General features: G+C 35.9%; 1 protein-coding gene across 2 annotated transcripts in view; it reads right to left on the bottom strand.

The window, feature by feature from the left end:
• Positions 1 to 22,619, bottom strand: part of LOC142339968 (uncharacterized) — a 293,075-nt gene that overhangs the window by 132,447 nt on the left and 138,009 nt on the right. The window contains exon 1 of one of the 2 annotated variants that reach the window (XM_075390341.1): positions 20,991 to 20,994. The exons of the other annotated variant lie outside the window; for it this stretch is intronic. The gene's annotated coding sequence lies outside the window, so the exon portion shown is untranslated. Of the gene's footprint in view, positions 1 to 20,990; positions 20,995 to 22,619 lie in introns of those variants that run through there. 2 annotated transcript variants of the gene reach the window in all.

Below are 22,619 nucleotides of genomic sequence, written 5' to 3'. Positions count from 1 at the left end.
CTGGGTACGTGAAGGCAAACGTATTGACACCAAGGAGGGCGCCTATTGCACCGTTGGCTATGTCAGTGGAATAATTTTGACGAAATTCCTGGAACGTGTCGCATAATTAATTGTGTTCAAGAACGTTAGAGGACGATACATTGAGACATGGCGTGCTATAGGCTCTTTCATAACTGAAGTGCTGATTGATTTTGTCAAAAGGCGTTACTGTCACTGTTTCAATTATTTTTGACAGTGGCATATCATGTTTAGTGTTGAGGTACGGCAGGGTTGTTGATGGTTGCGTTTCGCAGGGAAGCTCAAGAAAGCTAGTAACCTCCAGCAGGAAGGTGAACTGGCTTCCAGGTTTGATCAAGGCGTAGGCATCTAGCACTTTACTTCCGTTTACAAATGATACTGGTAGTATTGGTAGTTGTTTATACCATTTAGGAGGAGGATTTTTTTTCGTTTGATATGGAAATTTTCGGTTGGATTGGACGCATTATTGGGCACGTTGAATATTTTGTTGTTGTGATTGTTGCTTACCTTAAAACAGTTGACCATATCTTGTTTGCGGGCTTTTCCTGCTGTTGACAGTTTCATCACTTTTGTCTTGAGTTTGTTATTGGAATGATGGCTTTTTTTAGTGGCTTGTTGGATTTTGTTTCGGCTGATTGGAATTGTTTGTTGAGAAAGCAGCCGTGAGTTTTTAACTTGTTCAGAAGGGCATTCAAAATTTTGTGATAGAATCCGTTAAAAATTTCGCATCTTTTTGTGGACGGACATGACTGCTTAAAATGTTTGTATCCTAAACAGTTCGAGCAAATTTTTCACACGTTTGTTTAGGCGAGCATTTCTGATATTAGGACATGTAGCAAGTATGTGACTTCCTTTGCATTTCATCTTTACGCGGAGGAAAGGGCGGTTGACCATACTGGTTTGCAGGGCGACTTGAGCGCAATGAATTTTGCTTCCAATTGTTTGGTGAACTATTGGATAAATGATTCATAGCGTTACTGTTCCCATTATCATTGTTATTGTAATTTTTGTTTTGATCGAATGTGTTTATTTTATTATTCGGCTTAGGAACATTTTCTCTGCTGATTTTGTCGTACACTTGGGCCTGTTCTTCAAGCCACTTTTGAATTCAGAGATTGTTGGCTTATTGCCAATTAATATGATTGTATGTTATGTTCTGTTCATTCTATCAAAATGTTATGTGAATTTTTTTACTTTGCTTTTTTCAGCAACGTGGATCTATGCAACTTAGCTTTGAATTCTAAATAACTGAAAGCTTGCTCTAACCGTTTGAGAAAAGAATCAAAAGATATTAATTTTTGTTTGTTGTGATCATTGCTCCAACGCTTGGTTTCCAATCGATTAATGAAAGCATTCAAAACAATTCTAGGGTGCCCGAAGTGACTCATAAGCTCTTTCAATGCAATCGGGTAGTAAGCGGGATCACACGAATCAGCTTGAACTCTTTCCTTGGCTTTTCCTACGACCGAGTTTGGCAGGTATGTTATACGGTGTGTATCTGTAAGACTAATATTATTGTGTACAATGTTGAAAAAATGCTTATTCATTCAAGGTATTTCTAAAGATTTTCATAGAATTTTGGATTTTTTATGGAATTGTTATTGGAGGAAGTTTAATGGAGCACTTATTTTGTGGTTTCTCAATTGAAACTGTTTTCAAACGAGATTCTTTCTGTTTGTATTTCAGTTCGTGGCTGAAACTGTTGGCGTCCGTGACAGGACCAATTTAGAAATTGAATCGAATTTTCCGAAAAGTTTGGTTGGCTATCTTGTTGAGCAATCGGAGGAAAGATGGCTGTTTGATAGAGTATAAATGATTTTTTCGGAGTAGGTGAAAATGAAGTGGTTGTTATGGTGTACAATTAACAAGGGTGCTACTGGTGTTGTTGAATGTTGTATGTGATGGGAAACAATTACTATCATTTGGTTCTTGTGTTTGAATTAAACTGTTGAATTGAACTGCAGTTGGATTTTGTTCGTTTGGATATTGTTGAGAATTGTTTTGTTGCACTACCGTAGGCAAGAAGAGTCCTGTGGGTTGGAAAAATTGTCTAAGTGTTAATTGAAACTTTTTTAGCAGTTAAAAACGATGTGGATTGGGAACGGTCATTTTTGTCGTTGTATTTCTTCCTTTTTCAGAATGACATTGAGTTTGAAGCATTTGCTGATTTTCTCTTAAAGGATTTGAAGTTTGGTTTTTTGTTTTCGTTTCTGAGCTGTTATTTGAAGTGTGTTTTGAAAATCAAATGCAAGATAAAACATACTTTCACCTTCTGTTTTGCTATTTGATGCAACACAGGATAAATTTTTCGGTCTAACTGCTGCACCTGTTGTTAAATTCAATGCAGTATTGGGTGTAGTGATCAACTTCGATTTAAGGAGCTTAGGTATTTCTCCCATTGAAGAGTGAATCAAAGCCCGCTGATTATCATTAGATTCAACAAGAAATAAATTCGCAGTTTGTTTCAAAGTAGTAGACGGTTGTTGTATGGAAGCAAACTGGTTGGAAATGTTATCTTATTCTCTGAGAACAACGTTGTGTTCTGAGGATTAAAGATTACTCAAGACAAGTCTGACTTGAATGTTTGCTCTGGATAATAGGGTTGATGATGCAGTTGTGGCTGCTAACAATGACCTTGATTGATTTATATGTTCAACAGTCATAAATTTTTTTACAGATTCTTCGGTCAATTCTCTAGTATCCTGAGCAAATATCTGTTGCTATGAAGACATTTGAGAGGAGATTGGGTTCATTTTCTCCTTTCGGAAAGAAAAACGATGGTTTCGCTGGTCTTGGGGGTACTGGAGGGGAGAAATCGCTGGCAGGGTTTTTTAATGTCATGTTGTTTACTTCTGATTTTGGGAAACCGGTGTCAATCGCTGCGACTCGAGTTGTGTTTGTTATGACTGTGAGAAGCAACTGATGTCATCGCGTACTCAAGTTACTGATTGGATCAATTGACCATCATCGTCGAGACTGTTGACTTCTTTTTCCAACTTCTCTAGACGAGAGATCAAATTCGAGTTACGTTTCATGACTGAGTTTATGCTAATAAAACTTATTTTTTCCTTCATGATGCCATAATAGTTTGTCTTCAGCTCTTCAGTGCTCTCTTTGATTTTGGTGATCAATTAGGAAAGAGTGCGGAAGCTTTTTCTCTGCTCAGTGGATATTTGTAAGCGATCAAGTTGATTTTTCATGTTGAGCTCAGTCAATTTGAACTTGTTCAGAGCGTATTGTTCAGTGCGTATTGTAACTTTTGGTTGTTTTCTTTTGTCATCTTGATGAAAAGGTTGCGTTCGACTCGTATTTAATCTGTCTTAAAAAAAGTAAATGTAAAAAAGGGCTCGAAATTAACGGAGCGACGACCTTTTTGGTGAAAAAAACCCTTATGTTTAAGTACGCTAATCAGCCTAGATTTTCTTGTTCAATAATAGCGACGCAATTTTTTACGAAAACAAGAGTCATAAATGACGAATTTTCACGGTGCTAAATCTCGCTGAAAAATTGCTTAAAAAAGTAAAAACTAAGCGTTCGCGAGTGTGTACCGTTGATTTGTTGAACAGAAGCAAATAGTTGCTTCCAATTATTTTTTTACATGTATGACTTTGCAACGATTCTTCTACAAGTTTTAGTTCTCCTTTTATCACAATCAAGTTACCAGAAAAAATTTACTATAGTTTTTTCGTTTTTTTTGTGTTGAGTCTTAAAACCCAAAAACGAAACGAACTAAATCTGAATAGATAGTTCTGCAGAGCATCTTAGTTTTTTTTAATTTAAAATGCGGTGCAACCAGGCAACGTGAGCTACAAACAAGCAGAGTAGATTGTTTGCTTAAATGCTGGGTCTACTTTGAAGTTCTTTTCCAATAAATTGTGTGTTGCAAATCATTTGAACTTAAGTACAACTTTTACCATTCAACTGCTTCTGTTTGTGTCTGGATCTTATCTACCACCTATGAGTTGCTCATCTTTACTTTGTTGACTACTGCGACCCAAAATAAACACTCTACTTGTCAATTGTTGACTACTGAGACCAAGGGGGAAAAGGAAGTTCTTTCGGCAACTTCTGAGACCGCGGACAAAAAAGAAGAGACGTTTCAGTTTTTCAACTCAAAGGGATTATATCAGTGAGCGTTTTTGTATGGGGACTAATTCCGGAGCTTTTGATTTATTTGTTCTTGAGAAAATTCTTATCTTTCTTTTTCTTTCTTGAGAAGGTGTTTTCAGTGTATACTACCCTATTAACTAGGCTCGCGGCTATTATTATGCAAATAAGATCAAAAGGAAACAGAAACGCCTTTTGTAGGTTCTTTTTTCAAGATACGTTTCAGGCACTTTTCTGTTCGTTCTTTAACGTTTTTTAGAATGGTTAGGTTAATGTCTCAGCTGGTGTTGTAATTAACTGAGGAGTCTTCTTCAAGAGATCTTTTTGAAACTCGATTGATATTTTTAAAAAGACGTTAGAAAAAACATTTTTGATTCTTATATAACAGAGCAGCCATTTTGCACTTTTTCTATTGCTTCGTTGCAGTTTTGCGAGGTAACGAGATAAATTTTTGGCTTGTTTTCAAACAAATAGAAGGACGTCGTTCAAACGTTTTTTGTTATCTACTGAAAATTTCCAATAAACGTTAGAGAAACGTTTATTAAATTTTTAAAGTCAAAGAGGCAAATTTGCTAATTTGAGGTTGCCTCGTTAAAATTGTGCTAAAAAAATGAGGGGGTTGATTCGTTTTTTTTTAATTTATATTTTGAAAATTTTAAATGTTAGAAAAACGTTTTTTGAATTTTGTATGTTGAAAGAGCAATTTTATCAATATTGAGTTGCCTCTTTACCAAAAGGCCAAAACAATATTTTTGTGACCAGTTTTATGACGGACTCAGGGCGCCCAATCATGGATTTTTTGGATCTATTAAATGTCTTATTCAAAACGTTAGGAAAACTCTTTTTTGAGTTTTTGTAGTCAAAGAAGCAAATTTGTTAAATTTGAATAGACTCTTTACTAAAATGCAAAGTCGATAAATTGACTTTGAAACTTGTTTTTTAAAAACTCTAAGGAGTTCAAGTAGAAGTTTTCATTGGAACTATAAATTGTTTTATTCAAAACGCTAGGAAAACGTTTCTTTTTAATTTTTGAGTCACAGAAGAAAATTTGTCAAAAATGAGTTGCCACTTTTGTGAAGTGCAATGTCAATAAACTATCTGCAAAGCTTGTATTACAATAAATTGAGGGGGACCAATCAATAGTTTTTATGGATTTATTACAAAATTTTCATTGAGACGTTAGAAAAATGTTTTCTTTTGAAATTTTGTAGTCAAAGAAGCAATTATTGCTAATAATAAGTTGTCTCTTTACTAAAAAGCAAAATCGATGAACTAACTTTGAATCCTGTATTATAATAAACTGAGGGGGCCCAATAAATAGGTTTTTTGGACTTATTAAGAAGTTTTCAATAAAAAGTGAGAATAACGTTTTTTGATTTCTGCACTCAAGAAAGCACTTCTGCGTTTTTTTTTCTTTTTTGAGCAAAAGTTTTACATGAAGAATTCAACTAAAGAAAAGTTGATTTGAGCTCTAACTGAAGTATTGAATTCAACTAGTAAATTTACTTTCATGTAGATTTGTTCCCACAAATTAAGAATAATGTTTTCAAATTTCTCCGATAAAAAAATGCTTTGTCGTTTTTCGTGCAATTTGTATTGTTTTTTTTTGTTCAATGCTGACATGTAGTTTTCACGGCTATTTGCTTTATAAACAATTAACAGAAGCTCGTTTGGGGGACAATTTTTTTGTTTTGAGATTTTATTGTTGCAAAATGTTCAAGTTTTTTGGATACGTCTAACCGGAGAAGGGACCTCTGAGGTGACGTCTGGAACCTCGGCGATCATCTGTTGATAACGTCTGAAACAAATAAAAGTCAGGCCTTCTTGCTTGGGTGATGTCTGAAACCCTTGAAAAAAACTGCTCGTTTTTGGTTGAAAAACTCTTCCTCTGGAGTGACGTCGTAGTCTTGGATTTTAATCCTGGGGTGTGCTCATGACCCCTCTTTATATATATATATATATATATATATATATATATATATATATATATATATATATATATATTCGGAAGAATTTATGTCCTTTTATCAAGGCGGATGGTCGCCAAAATTATGTTTTAAAACATATCTCTAGTCTTATCTTTTGTTAAAGGAGCTCGTCTAAGTTTCAAGTTAATGGACAAAAATCAAAGTTTTTGTTGCAATTTTTACGGTTTATTTGGATCATCTTGAAGGTTGCAATATTATTGGCAACAACACCATTGGCATAGTAAAGAGCAATGATGCATCTTAAGAGCCCCGTGATCTTGATCAGAACAAAATGGTAATCTGTACTAAGAATATTACCGATTAACTCTGTATTTCTGTTGAACTTTGATGTGTTGCACCGCCGATTCAAGAAGGAAGCGTCCACTTTCTCAAGTGAGTTTGCAGCTTTTTCACTTCGTTGTCGATTATTGTCACTCCACATGTGTTAATGAGTAATATAAAAAATTCAAAAAGTCGGAATATGCTGTAAAAATTCTTGTTGATTTCTGCAGCGTTTTTAGCCAGAGTCCTCAGCTGTTATTTCGATCCCAAGGTAGGTGAATCTGCTAACATATTCTATGGTTTGATAACAAAACTGGAGATCTCGCCCTCAGAGCAATTTTTTCTCGTTTCTTGTTTGTCAAATCATTTGAGATGATGATCAGATTGGTGACAGCCCAAAAATTGGCCGTGATAATTTCATCCAATGAATACCCAGTGTTCGCGATGAAAAGTAAAAAAAAAGAGTGGTGACAAGGGATTGCCTTGCGGTCAAAAATTTACATAAGGCGCTCCCCAGAACCAGTCCGCAATAATTGTTTGGAGAATTGATTTCGAATTGATCATTTGTATAATTGGACCAAGTAAGATTCCCTTCAGTTGATGAGTTGTCCGGTATTGATTTTTTTGAGAAGCAATCATTACAATCAGTAAAGAAGAAGAAGAGGGAGAAGAAGAAGAAGAAGATGAAGAAGAAGAAGAAGAAGATGATGAAGAAGAAGAAGAAGAAGAAGAAGAAGAAGCGGAAGATTTATCTGAACATCAGTCCCCCCGGGGGGAAGATTTTCCCCGAAAATAACGGGGAAAAAGTGTAAAGAGTGTACAAATGAAAAATAATAAATAAAAAAATGAAAAGACGCAAGTATAGTTTGAAAGTAGATTATAGCAAGAGTTCAAAAACCTAGGTTGGGGGTCGATTTTTTGCTCGATCATATAGAAAATATGATTTAAAAAGAATTTCGATATTTGCACAAATTTTGTCTCCAAATGAAGAAGCAAAAATCATGAAACGGAGGAAATTCCATTTGAAGATGAAATCAGCAACGATAGGCGATTCACTCAAGTCAAAAATAGCTAGGTGGCGCTTTGAATAAGCGTTGTTTTATTTTTGCCACAAACTTTTCCAGTTGGCCGCCCTGTAAGAACCGCAAACAAATATACTTTTCGGTACGCCGTTTTACTTTACTCATGTTAAACACTCCTTCACAAAATTTTCGGAAACACAAACAAAGACACTCACACATATAAACACACACACACAAATTTATTTATATATATATATATATATATATATATATATTTATTTATTTATTTATATATATAGATATATATATATATATATATATATATATATATATATATATATACGTACATATACACATATACACCCATATACACACATATACACACAATCACAACACAAACAAACACACGTAGAAACACATACATACACAAACAAACATGCATACTTACACTCGCATACGCAAACGCACATATAATCATGTTTTCACTCATATAAATACACATTAAGGGTGGAAGAGTGTAAAAAAAATTTGCACTCGAGGGGAAGTTAGAGTGTTAAAAGAAATCATTTAAGCCATAACGGTGGAAAAATGAGTTTAAATTTGTATTAGTCCAACCTTGATTACACTATTTACACTCTCCCAGTAACAACGGTGTAAGAGTGTAAAAAGAAATCATATAAGCCATAACGGTGGAAAAATGAGTGTAATTTTTTATTAGTCCACTTTAAATTACACTCTCTCAATAAAAAGGGTGCAAGAGTGTAAAAATAGTGGATTCTTTTAATAAGGGTGGAAAGAAGGGTGTAATCTTTTATCATCCCACCCTTAATTACTCTTTTTTTAGGAGTGTCAAAAGAGTGAACAAAAGAGCGTAATAACAGTGTATTTTTTGAAAATTACACCCTTACACTCTTTTCCAGGATAAAAGAGTAGAAAACGGATTAAACCCTAATCACCGCTAAATAGGGGTCAAATAGGAGTGAAACCTCCTCCCGGGCTACAGATGAATCATCAAAAATTTATTTAGCCGGTAAAAAAGGACCTTTTTTAACTTCTACTGCCGAATGTCTAATACATTTGCAGCGACGAATTTTTTTAAATACTCTTTTAAAAAGTAGTTGATATTCTAATAAAACAGTTCTATCACACAAATTGCAGACGCACAGGTCTTGCTCTCGCTTCTGGGGGTCTTTCATCCCGCAGAAATTGTTGAGCCGACAATTTACACAGTACATTACGATCACTCGTCTATGTAAGGGCGACAGTTTTTAGCCCAAGCTGGTCGCAGAACATAAGAACCGACAGAAACATTGGAAAGTCGAGTTATAGAAACAATGAGCTTAATAATAACTCGTTTTCTAGAAAGTTGAGTTTCCGGTTTTTGTTTGCAAGGGTTTGATTAAATTTAATGATTAAATGGCTGAAGTAGTGTCTTGTTGATAAAGAGTTTAAAAGAAAACTCCTAGATAACAGAAAAATTTAGAATATTCAACTGTTTTCCTTGGCAGAAATTTTTCGCGTTTTGCAAAACGACCTCCTCTCATGGAATTGATGGCTTTGATTGTGTGACTTGATTTCCTGCAATTTCCAGAGGGGTATGAATCAAGTTTGTTATTCAAAAACTTATCTCAATATATGAGTGATTGTTGCGACAAAGTACCATGTATTCTGCATAGATTTCTACATCTAAGCCAATATGTTTTAACTACAAGTATTGATCAGCAATCAAATAATTGAGAAGTAGCCTTGATATTTCATCTAATTAGCAACACCGATATTTTGGCTTCCTTTAACTCGAGAGCGATTATCCGTCTATAACTAGCTGAAGGTAGCTAATCAGTACGTACTGGACATGAGAATATTGTTTACTTTTGATAGCAATAAATTCCGATTGATTAATTTGATTATTTTCGTAATCGATAATACATACAAGGAACTCTTCAAAATGAATTATGTTAGTTTTGATTGCTTGTTTGAGGTCTGATACCGCATGCATTGTCAACACTTCACGTCAAAATCTGTATTTGGTTGGCGACGGTTTTGCCAATTTTTGGTTGATAGACAAAACAACAAGCTATTTTTCCTCTAAAAGCTTTTTTCTTATAAAATCCTTTTTCCCGGCACTATTTTTTGTATAAATTTGACATGCATAGTTTACTAATAAACAGTAAAGAAAAGACTGCAAATCAAAAGTTGAAAAACTGAAAACTTTGGGGCAAATTGCGCTTATAACTTCTTTATTGCACTCGTTTGTTATATCAATTACTCCTCCCGCCTTAAAAATTTTATATGCCTGATTTCATTTATGATTTTTTGTGCTTTTAGTTTCAAAGCTTGAAATGCACTCTCAACAGGTGAATGAAAGAACATGGTCCTTTAAAACTCCATTTTTTGCACTCTTTTGTTGTTTTTTTCTCTTTGCAATCCTATTAAGTACACTTCCGAAACTTTAATTGTACATTTTTTTCCTCAAGATATAACCTTAAAGGGTTTCAAGATGTGTCTAAAGTCTTTTTTATTGGACTCTGCGTTCATGTTTACACAGTTTGCTTTACGGTTTCCATACATTTTCTCTCTATTTCTGATTCTCTTCTGAAAGATCGTTACAATTCGAAAATAATGCGCGATATTTCGTGGATTCCATGTCTTTAATTCAGTTTTCAGTTGATCATGGTTTTCTTTCAAATTTCAACAGAAGCTGCTGCGGATTCATAAATAGCCTTGGAGAAATCGGAGAACGAACCATCGATTTCAATATTTGCTCCAGGCTCTGGCGTTTTTTTCAGAGCACTTACCAATTTTTTGTTGTTGATTTTGCGTACTTGATTTGTCTAATCCCTGCTATATTGTGTTTGTTTTTACACTCAACACTGCTGATCACCTGTTATCTTTTTTAGTGCAATTTGTACTAAAAACTATTTTTGTCAAGACATATGAAATTATACTTTGTCGCTTCGCGCAATCGACAGCTTTATTGAGGTAATCCGTGCAAAAGGGTCTTTATAACAGGGTCTAAAGGGTCTTTGTATCAACTTGATAATATTGTTGTCTCTTATCAGAAAGAGCACTCATTATCCGACTTTGGCAATAATCAAGACAAGCCTCAATGGCAGAAGACAAAACTGTATAAAGAGTTTACTAATTATCATATAGAAGTTCTTCAAATTACACCACCATTTAAACTTGTAGATTCACTTTGGAATCAAGACCGGTTGTTTTAAATTTTAAGCTGTGATTAATAAATCAAAGCCAAAAATGTTATTATTGATGAACGAATCTGTCGATGGATCGTTAAGAAATTGGGTTTACTTTTTATACGGAAGACCTTTTTTGGACCTTGCACTTATAAACAAGCCAAATATTTAATTTTCCCATTCAATTTTTGTGTATTGTTCTGATATAACTTTTGTACTCGCTTCTGCTTTTCGAAGATGAAGGCACGATACCTGAGGTGAAATCAGGTAGCTTGTCCATGATGTACACCTTTTCCCATATCTAGATAAAAAATATTGTTATTATGAATATTGGTAGTGCCACAAGAAGGTGGGGACCGAAATTCAATCCGTAGATTAAAAAAGCAGTTTCCGCTTAAACAAATGAAAGTTCACTTCGGTCGCCACTTCTTAGTCGTCATACAAGGATCATATATGATGTCATACGAATTATAACGTATTTACTAGTACGATCCTTGTATGACTACTAGGAAATCATATATGATTACCAAGAAATCATATATGATCATAGTATGATTACCAAGAACCATACATCTATTTTTCATAAATCATTTTGATTTCATGTTTTTATCAAAATTTATTCGGTAAGGCATGACCTATTTGATTCCCCGGCATCGCTTTGTATTCTACCAAAAAACCCTAACGTACATTATAATTAGCAAAGTTGGGCACTAACTAAAAGAGTAAGTCCAAATAGATAACTAAAATTTTGATACTCTCTGAAGCCAGCTATTAACTATAAAAGCCCATTTATAGGAAACATGCACAAAAATTTGCGTATAACCTCAAATTCGTTTTGTATCCACAATGAATCAAATGTTGAGTGCAAATGCGATTCAATAATTTAATATGTTCTCTGACTACATTATACGAGAATTTGTTGCACTAGTCAATGTTTTCTGTGTCATGTATGTCCTTTTATAATTTCGAATTTTTTACAATTTCGATAGAAAAGGAAATTTAAAAGTATTTAGGCCTAAAATTTTTTGAAAGATCCCTGTATGATTTCTAGGAAATCATATATGACTCTTGTATGACTATCAAGAGTTCAAACAAATCGTATACGACCTAGTGTGACATAGGAATAATATATGACCTAGTATGACTACTAAGATTTTTGTATGATGAGCAACCCGGGCACATGCTGGTATTTGACACGTTCCAGTGTGACTCAAGGTAGTTCAACATCACCTCGGATACTGTCTCCTTCAACTCCTGTGGTCAAAGTCATCAGCTTTTTTTGTATTCCATGGATGCAGAAGGCACGTCAGTACCAAACGATTTGCTTATGTAGTTTCGTTCTGAAATGAGGTAAAGCCAATCTTCTTCGTCTGTCTTCTTTTAATAGCTTATATTTTCCGTAAAATATACATAGTATCGTGCCCGCAGTAGGTTGTTGAACAGCGAGAGAGCTGTCAGCGCTTCGAAGACAAACGCACGAAGCAGATTTGCTCGGAAATTTATAGTCCACAATGCCGACTTCATCACCTTTTTAGAGCTGTATAGGATATTTTTCATATTTGCAGGTTCAATATATACCCCTGGTGCCAATTTTATTCACCCAATTTATCTGAGTGGAAGGGGTTGGGTGCAAACAATCCGTCTCCTATTGCAGGGAACATCATTTTTAGCAAAATTTGCAAGAAAATAGCAGCCCGGTCTGTATGAATGCAACGGTACAGATGCGGATTACTGGTGCTTGACAGGAGCGCGATCGTTTTGCGCATAAAAGAAACAATATTGTTGTTGCTTTTCTTAATCGATTTTTGACGTGATCGTCACTGTTTAGATTTTCCTAGACTCCTGGGTCCTTGAATTAATCCTTTTGAGCAAAATCTTTTTCCCTAAGTGAAAATGATAAAAACCTGTCATTTTTTTGTTTCCGACAGTGGCTTGGCTGATTGAGCGCTTTTTGTGGTTGAAAAAGAGATGATTGTACGATCCAACTATGCACGTTGTTTAAATCCACCCTGCAGCTTTGAAAGATATTCCTGAATACCATTGAAGAATATTTTGTGAAAGAACGATCAGTGCAAAGGTTTATTCGTTTAGTTTGACAATACAAAATCATTTTGATAATTGTTTTGTTTCGAAATTTTCACATTTGACTTTGGGCGTGTAGAAGTCGTCAGCCAGGAAACAACTTCTTTGAGAGTTTGCTTTAAGAAAAATGAGCAATGGCAATTTCAATTTGTTTATCAGATTGATGCTTCCAGTAACCGGATTTTAAGCCAGAGCAATTTGACAAGGGTAAGTGGTTTCAACTAATTGTTCGAAAACTGCTCTGCGAAGCAAGTGACAGAGATTGCCAGTCAAGACCAGAAAAAGTCCTATGGCTAATCTACCATTTTTGGGTTTACTTTTTGGGTTTACTTTTTATACGGAAATTGGGTTTACTTTTTATACGGAAGACCTTTTTTGGACATTGCACTTATAAACAAGCCAAATATTTAATTTTCCCATTCAATTTTTGTGTATTGTTCTGATATAACTTTTGTACTCGCTTCTGCTTTTCGAAGATGAAGGCACGATACCTGAGGTGAAATCAGGTAGCTTGTCCATGATGTACACCTGTTCCCATATCTAGATAAAAAATATTGTTATTATGAATATTGGTAGTGCCACAAGAAGGTGGGGACCGAAATTCAATCCGTAGATTAAAAAAGCAGTTTCCGCTTAAACAAATGAAAGTTCACTTCGGTCGCCACTTCTTAGTCGTCATACAAGGATCATATATGATGTCATACGAATTATAACGTATTTACTAGTACGATCCTTGTATGACTACTAGGAAATCATATATGATTACCAAGAAATCATATATGATCATAGTATGATTACCAAGAACCATACATCTATTTTTCATAAATCATTTTGATTTCATGTTTTTATCAAAATTTATTCGGTAAGGCATGACCTATTTGATTCCCCAGCATCGCTTTGTATTCTACCAAAAAACCCTAACGTACATTATAATTAGCAAAGTTGGGCACTAACTAAAAGAGTAAGTCCAAATAGATAACTAAAATTTTGATACTCTCTGAAGCCAGCTATTAACTATAAAAGCCCATCTATAAGAAACATGCACAAAAATTTGCGTATAACCTCAAATTCGTTTTGTATCCACAATGAATCAAATGTTGAGTGCAAATGCGATTCAATAATTTAATATGTTCTCTGACTACATTATACGAGAATTTGTTGCACTAGTCAATGTTTTCTGTGTCATGTATGTCCTTTTATAATTTCGAATTTTTTACAATTTCGATAGAAAAGGAAATTTAAACAGTATTTAGGCCTAAAATTTTTTGAAAGATCCCTGTATGATTTCTAGGAAATCATATATGACCCTTGTATGACTATCAAGAGTTCAAACAAATCGTATATGACCTAGTGTGACTACTAGGAATCATATATGACCTAGTATGACTACTAAGATTTTTGTATGATGAGCAACCCGGGCACATGCTGGTATTTGACTCGTTCCAGTGTGACTCAAGGTAGTTCAATATCACCTCGGATACTGTCTCCTTCAACTCCTCTGGTCAAAGTGATCAGCTTTTTTTGTCTTCCATGGATGCAGAAGGCACGTCAGTACCAAACGATTTGCTTATGTAGTTTCCTTCTGAAATGAGGTAAAGCCAATCTTCTTCGTCTGTCTTCTTTTAATAGCTTATATTTTCCGTAAAATATACATAGTATCGTACCCGCAGTAGGTTGTTGAACAGCGACAGAGCTGTCAGCGCTTCGAAGACAAACGCACGAAGCAGATTTGCTCGGAAATTTATAGTCCACAATGCCGACTTCATCACCTTTTTAGAGCTGTATAGGATATTTTTCATTTTTGCAGGTTCAATATATACCCCTGGTGCCAATTTTATATACCCAATTTATCTGAGTGGAAGGGGTTGGGTGCAAACAATCCGTCTCCTATTGCAGGGAACATCATTTTTAGCAAAATTTGCAAGAAAATAGCAGCCCAGTCTGTATGAATGCAACGGTACAGATGCAGATTACTGGTGCTTGACAGGAGCGCGATCGTTTTGCGCATAAAAGAAACAATATTGTTGTTGCTTTTCTTAATCGATTTTTGACGTGATCGTCACTGTTTAGATTTTCCTAGACTCCTGGGTCCTTGAATTAATCCTTTTGAGCAAAATCTTTTTCCCTAAGTGAAAATGATAAAAACCTGTCATTTTTTTGTTTCCGACAGTGGCTTGGCTGATTGAGCGCTTTTTGTGGTTGAAAAAGAGATGATTGTACGATCCAACTATGCACGTTGTTTAAATCCACCCTGCAGCTTTGAAAGATATTCCTGAATACCATTGAAGAATATTTTGTGAAAGAACGATCAGTGCAAAGGTTTATTCGTTTAGTTTGACAATACAAAATCATTTTGATAATTGTTTTGTTTCGAAATTTTCACATTTGACTTTGGGCGTGTAGAAGTCGTCAGCCAGGAAACAACTTCTTTGAGAGTTTGCTTTAAAAAAATGAGCAATGGCAATTTCAATTTGTTTATCAGATTGATGCTTCCAGTAACCGGATTTTAAGCCAGAGCAACTTGACAAGGGTAAGTGGTTTCAACTAATTGTTCGAAAGCTGCTCTGCGAAGCAAGTGACAGAGATTGCCAGTCAAGACCAGAAAAAGTCCTATGGCTAATCTACCATTTTTTGATGTTGTCATGGGCAAGACTAATATCTCTATTCTGGATCTTGCTTGTTAGCCAAGTTATGTAAGGAGTAGAATGTCCAAATTCATTCAATTTTTTTTCGTTATCAATAAAACAAGGAAGTACATTTCCAAAACGTGTCACGTTTCTTTTGATTGCTTGTTTCAGGTGTGAGGCCTCATGCATTGTCGACACCCAGATCGAGGTTATCGTTTGTGCTCGTTTATGACGCAGACCGTTTTTGAACGCACACAGGGGGTATGGTGCGTTCAAACATACACAGGCGAGGAATTTTTTTGAACGAGCAACATAAACGCACCAAGTACTTACGGTCGAGCCAAAGTCTGCCCCATAGACGAGCCAAAAACTGCCCCATAGACGCACCATTTCTGCAACATAGACGAGCCACCTTCAGCCCCTCAGACGAGCTAGAAACTTTATCATAGGCGAGCTAAAGTCTGCACCATACACTTTTTTAACATCTTTTTATAGCAGAAATACTGTCGAAAAATTGTCTCAAGTCGATTGAAAAAACCAACTTTTGAGATTTTCCAGTATGTTCTGGGTGTGTTTCCCTCCTCCTTTCTCATCCGGGCTGGGGACCGGCTACGGCGGATTTACAAACAATACAAACAAACAACTATAGGAGATTTTGAGAAGAACGTTGGGTAAAAAAACCAAGCTCAAACTACTTCTCCAAACACAACGAAGCATAATAATTTGCCTGGGTTGAAACTGGCGGTTCCTATTAATCCTAAGCTTCTCAAAACAATACCGATTATTTCGACAAAACCGTCAAAAACCAACAATTATTACAAGCAAATCCGATGATACTGACAAAAACCGACATACACCGACGCTTCGTACACCATTTTGTCGGTATTTATCAATTAGAGTATTTTCATAATTTGAACGAGCCAAAGTCTGGATCTTAAACTTTTTCGATCTTCCTGAGTCTTTCCATAAATCGAACGAGCCAAAGTCTGTATCATACCGAATTTTGGTCTGTACGGGTCTTTTCATAAGAGTTTTTGAACCAGCACATGCACGCACCAAATTTTTGAACGAGGCAAAGTCTGGATCATAGGCATTTTTGGTCTGCCTGGGTATTTTCATACGCAAAAATAGTCTGGATGGGTATTTTCGTAGATCATTTTGAACGAGGCCCTCAACCTGGGCAGTCCACATCAAAATCAATACTGACTTAGTGGAGGCTTTTTGATTTTTCCGACAAATTTTGTTAACGTTGATAAACTCGTCTCGTGAACAATTTGTGTCGATAACACAACACGCTTTTACCCCTGGAGAAACTTTTCTTTGTCCGCCCTTTTGCATAAAAGTTGAGTGCTCATAGTTTCCAGATATACAAAAAGGAATTGCCTGCAAATCAAAAGTTGAAAACTTAAAAATTTTTTTGCAAATTTTTTTGAAATGAAAATTTGCTTAATGCAGTCGTTTGCTATAGCTTTCACTACTCGAGCTTTAGCTTTTTTATGTTTGAGAGTTCATTGGTGTTTTTTTCTGTACTTTTTTGGTTTGAAATCTTGAAACGCACTCTTATCAAGTGAATGAAAGTTCATTTTACCCAATAACTACATCTTGTAACTTTTTTCTGAGGTGGTTGTCTTTTTTGCAGTCCCTTTAAGTACACTTCTCAAGTCTGAATTTTTATTTGTTTTTCGCTAGATGTCCCTTATATTGATTTCAAGATGTTTCAGAGGTTTTTTTTAATTCTGCGTTAAGGATTATATTCTTTTTTTCTCATGATTTCATGCATTTTTCTGTTTTCGTTTTTCTGCTCAAACATTGTTTCAAACCAAAAAAAATTTAAACAGTTTTGGACCCCGTGCGCGTATTCAGCTTTCAGGTTGTTGTTAGTTCAACAGAATCTGCTAACGATTCATAAATAGCCTTGGAGAAATCGGAGAACGAACCGTCGATTTCAATTTGTCCTCCAGGCTCATACATTTTCTTCACAGCACATACGTTTTTGATTTTTTTTCGGTTTGTGCTTTGTGCCCTTACATAGTCATTCATTATGTTAAAAAATGATACGTTCGTCGGGGAGAGGGGGTGCAAAAATTACGCGCCCACTGAGCTAGCAAAAAACGGAAAAGATTTCCGTTTTGTATCGTTGATTATGCGAACTTCTTTTCCTCTACTCACTGTGTCATACGCGAGTGAAATTGCGTACTTGATCTTGAGTCGCGAGTTGTGTTTGTGTTCTATGTCCTACTTGCGCGGTGAGTGCGCTTTACACAATTTCCAAATGGATTCGCTTAGCGAATCGCGTAAGGACTAAATGTTTACTTTACTCGATTTGTAAAGACAGTTAATGAAGAATAAATTAAATTGGGCAACTGTACGCGAGAAGCAAAACTAAGAGAATGAAGAATAACGCAACTGTTATTCCAGAAGTCATAATAAATTGTGAACATTATTTTCCCGTTGTGGGAAAATGGTAGCAAGAGACAAGCATGTGAAATAATAATGATTTATGCACATGCCCCTCAGGAATAGGTACACTAATTAAATTAAGTACATCGTATGATAAGTTTACTGCACTAAATTAATTTATGATGTACGACATTTCTCTCGCTTCAAAGAAAGTTAAAATTGCATAAAATAAAATTTTAATAACAATATGAATAATAATAATACTTATTCACCGGTTAAATAGTATCAACAATATATTTACTGGTTATCATAGCTAGTCATAATTAATAATGTATCAGTTTTAATGTATCAGAGTTTTCACCTGTCTTCTTCATCAATGATCAGTTCATTTGATGTGCTGTTATCGGCTGGCCGTATACGGGGGTCGATCGGAGACACCTGTCCGATGATAGGCGAGGGAAAGTCGTTATGAATCGGTTCAACTCGAGTAGCTGTATCCACAATTGTTTGTATCACTGAGGGTTGAATCGATTCTATGTCGCCTACTCGACGCCTCCTACGGTGTGGAGCAAAGTTCGGAAGACACGAATTAGTAGAATCACCTGATGAATCTTCTTTGTCATATCCATAATATTTAGGAATTTTCCCTGTCCGTTTGGTTGATCGTGTCAGAGTATTGGAGAAAGATGTTGTTGGAGCTGGATGAGATGATACGAGTGCTTCTTGCTGAATATTTGTAGGCGGGGGTGCAAGAAGTACTTCTTCAGTTATAATTGGCTGTTCTGGAGCAGCCTCTGGGATTTTGGGTATTACTTGTGGAGCGAAATTGTCCGGAACTTTTGGCATGCGTACTCGCATTGCGCGAGCAATGTTGGATTTATTCGAGGATACGCCACTACCAGTTTCTCGTTTTCGGTGTTTCATTTTTCTGTCTCCTTTCTGGATGCGGGTACACTCTTTAATATGGCTAAGTATCTTAGCTTCCGTTGTTTTTTCATGTGTGCGGGGTCCTCTGCGGTTGATGTAATCCGTCAATTTGGTTTTTCGTTCTTCACGAGTACCAAATTTTGCAATATCGCTATTGCGTACAGTCACTTCCACCTTACCCGGCTCGCGAATGACCGAAGTGTATTGGTCGGTCTTTTGGACTACCGATCCTGGGGCCAACACCTCATACATGCCGTCCAGATTCTTTTTGGATCTCTTATGAAGGTGCTTCTTTCGGGCAATGTTTAATTGGACGGCGTGTTCTTTCAATGGGAGTGGACGGTGTGCGTGCGTGGTACGAAAGAAGCGTGATTCAGTATCCGTTGCTTGCCGTTCGCGACTAGTAGCATCCTTTGTCGCCTTGCACATATTACGTTCAACTTCGTCGTCACTCCGGATGTTTCCCCAATGTTCCACCGGCAGCAATTCGTTAGGGGTTACAGTTTCTTCATCTAAATAATGATTCAAAAATTTTTCATAACTTAGGTCAGATGATTTGGGTTGAGTACTTATATTACTAAGTGGTGTATTGGCCGTACGCCCGAAGTGAGATTCGAATGGCGAAAGCTTAGTTGTTTTATGTTTACATATGCGAAGCTGGTATATAATGGATTTTAAGGCTGCTTTAATGGTGAACGTATTTACTTCTTTGTGTGCGTCTTTAATACATGCCAAGCGTTGTTTAATTGTACCAATTAGTCGTTCAACTAAACCTATTGCACGATGATCATTTGCCGGAGCTGGTATGAGTGTGATATTGTTTTTTGTACAAAAAATTTTTATTTGGTTACCTATAAGACAACGGGCTTGATCTATTCTTAAGGAACGAGGAACTCCATGAATTTGTATATAATTATCTAAGAATTTTATGACATTCGAGGCATTTGCATTATCAACTAATTCCGCAGAAGGGTATTTTGAAAATCTATCAATGCATGTTAAAATGTATATTTCATGTTCTTTTTCGTTATTAATGGGCCCTGCAAAATCTATTTGTATTTCTTGGTTTGGAACTATACATGGTGTATGTGCTTTAAATTGTTTTGCGGGAATAACAGATTTTAAATTTTTACCGATAGCAGTGCAAGATTTGCACTCTATTGCTTTGACAAGCAAATCGCGATTCATGTATGGCCACCAGCAGTGCTGAGCCATACATATCATGCCCCAGCTACACGGATGACTTGCATGTAGATCGTCAATGAGGGCCTCTTTGAGTGCATTGGGAATTGCCACACGTGAAGGTCCCGCCAATAACTATGAAGGTATGGGTTGAGGCCTTTCAGTCTTTCTACATCCCCCCGAATTATGCAGTCTCGCACTTCTTTTAAAGCTGCATCCTTACTTGTCAGTGATGCAATGAGGCCTTTGCTAAAGACTTTTCCCACCACTCGTTCAAACGACATTACTTGGGGGCTATCCGTTAGTGAGGTACTTAAGTTTGAATGCGAGGAGGATCTGCGTGGCGTACTCGTTGTTGCATTGTCAGTGAATGACACGCGAGGCGAAGCTCTGGTAGATCGAGAGGAGAGTGTTTTTCCCTTCAGAGAAGATGCTTGTTGACTCATTGTTGATGAGATTTTTGTTTTTTCAATTAAATTAATTGACAAGGAGGAAGGCAACTGAATTTCAGGTTGAGTTTGGGCAAAAAGCACTTGATTTTTGTTTACTAATTGAGCACGTGAGTTATTTAAAGTATTTGAGTGTGGCTTACTAAAAAAGGTAGGAATTTGAGGCTGATTTTTGATTGACAAATGAGAATGACTTAAAGGAGTAAATTTGGATGCATTTTGGTGAGCGAGTGACGCTTTTCTTGTATTTACTAGTCTTTGAGACTCAATTTGTACAGGAGTAGTTGTAAATGGTAGACTATGTGACGCATATTTAGAATGATTTGGGTATTTAGTAACTTGCGTTGCAAAAGAATCATCTAAGGAATGCATTTTAGTCTTTTGAGTAACTAGTAAAGGATTATGCCAGGCGGGTGTTAATTTGTTAAAGGACTTGCGTACTCGCGGTGCGAGATTAGAGGTGGTATTAATTAAATTAGAAGCGTTAACTTTTGGAGAAGAATATGTGTTAGCGAGTACGAAATCGTTTTGACTGGAATGTACTCGCTGATCATGTACACGAGTACAATTAATACGATTAGTGGAATGGATAAATAAGTTACGCATTTGATCCGCGAATGATTTATTTTTATGAGTTAAATGTACTTCTGGAGCGTGTGTGCTATACAGATGATTAAATTTAAAAGGGATGATATTAGAGTTGTTTTTTTCGCGACGCGAGATTCGAACTATTATTTAATAAGCGAACATGCTGAGCGGGATTTATGTCTAAATTGGAAGTTTGTTTGGAATAGAATTTTGGACTATTGTTCCGCGGGGCGAAATTTGAATTAACGTTTGTTAAGCGTACACGCTGAGCGGGTTTTATGTCTGGAGTAGAAGGTTGTTTTGAATAGTATTTTGAACTATAATCAGAAATTTCAGTTTGAGGATTTTGGGCTTCATAATCTATGGTTAAAACTTGTGCTGTAATGGTGGTGGAATTTTTATGTTCTCCATCAATATCAATATATAATTTATGAAGTAAATTAGCTGTGAGATTGTGTTTTTGTTGAAGTAATTGGGCATCAGTATGTATGCTCGATAATGTTGCAACTAGAAATTCTTCGTCATATTTGGAAACACTTTTTGCTGGTTGATATGGATTACGAGATATGTAATCAACTAGGCCCAATTTTGCGCCAGGTAAATGCTCTATTGAGAATTGATAAGGCAAGAGACGGTTAACCCACCGTGCTAACCTACTATTGTAACTTTTATTTGATCGATGTTCTTTTAAAATGGAAAATAATGCGCGGTGGTCAGTGATTACAGTGAAATCTTTGCCATACAAATAATTTTCAAAATATTCTATGGACCACACTACCCCAAGAAGTTCTAATTCGTTAATACTATAACGTTCTTCACTACTGTTTAAAAATTGGGATGCAAAAGATATCGGTTTCCAACCATCAACTGTTAGTTGTTCTAGTGCTGCTCCCAAACTGGAGCGTGAAGCATCACATTTGATTCGCGTTTCAAATTGGGGGTTATAATGCATGTTTTCTGTATGATTTGCTATGCGAGTTTTAATTGCATTAAAATGTAATGTGTGAGTGTCAGTTCAAATATATTTAGTGGAGTTACGAAGTAGAGGTCTTAAAGGATGGCAGAGTTGAGCTAAATTGGGAATAAATTTACTAATATAGTGGACTGAGCCGAGAAATGAGCGTAATTTTTTAAGTGTATTAGGAGGTTGTAATGACATAATAGATGATGTTTTGGATTCGAGTGGCGAGATCCCAGATTGAGTTATATTATATCCTAACCATGAAATTTGTTGTTTTGCAAAGTGGCATTTCGGAAGGTTAATACGAAGGTTGTCTGCATCTAATTTTTTAAGACAATCCAGTACAAGTTGAAAGTGATCATCTTGTGAACCTTTACTAACAAATGTCATCTAAGAAACAGAATGTATTTTTAAGTCGAATCAGGGTGTAATCCATTGCCTTCTGAAACTCGGCAGGCATGTCTGTAAGACCGTAGAATCCTGTTTTGAATCGATATGTGCCTGTCATGTCACCACTGATAATATTAAAATTACAATGATTAGCAGTTTCAGGGTGTAAATTTAGTTGGCTGTAAGCGTATTTAAGATCAATAGTAGAGAAATATATTTGCTCCGCGGGTTCTGTTTTGTGATTTGTTATTATTTGTGATATCAAATCCATAAGTGTTTCAATATTTGGCATTTGATATTTGTTCCTATGTATTGCTTTTTTAAGAGTTTTAGAATCTAGTGCTAATTTTATGGTTTGATCTCGTTTGACTGTGATTACAATAGGTGAAATAAAATATTGGTCAGAACAGTTGTTCAATTTTT

The sequence above is a fragment of the Convolutriloba macropyga genome, chromosome 5 (assembly GCF_964194025.1).
Source record: "Convolutriloba macropyga chromosome 5, txConMacr16.3, whole genome shotgun sequence".
Lineage (NCBI taxonomy): Eukaryota > Metazoa > Xenacoelomorpha > Acoela > Convolutidae > Convolutriloba > Convolutriloba macropyga.
The sequence above is the reverse complement of the archived record's forward strand: the minus strand, read 5'-3'. Positions and strand labels throughout refer to the sequence as shown.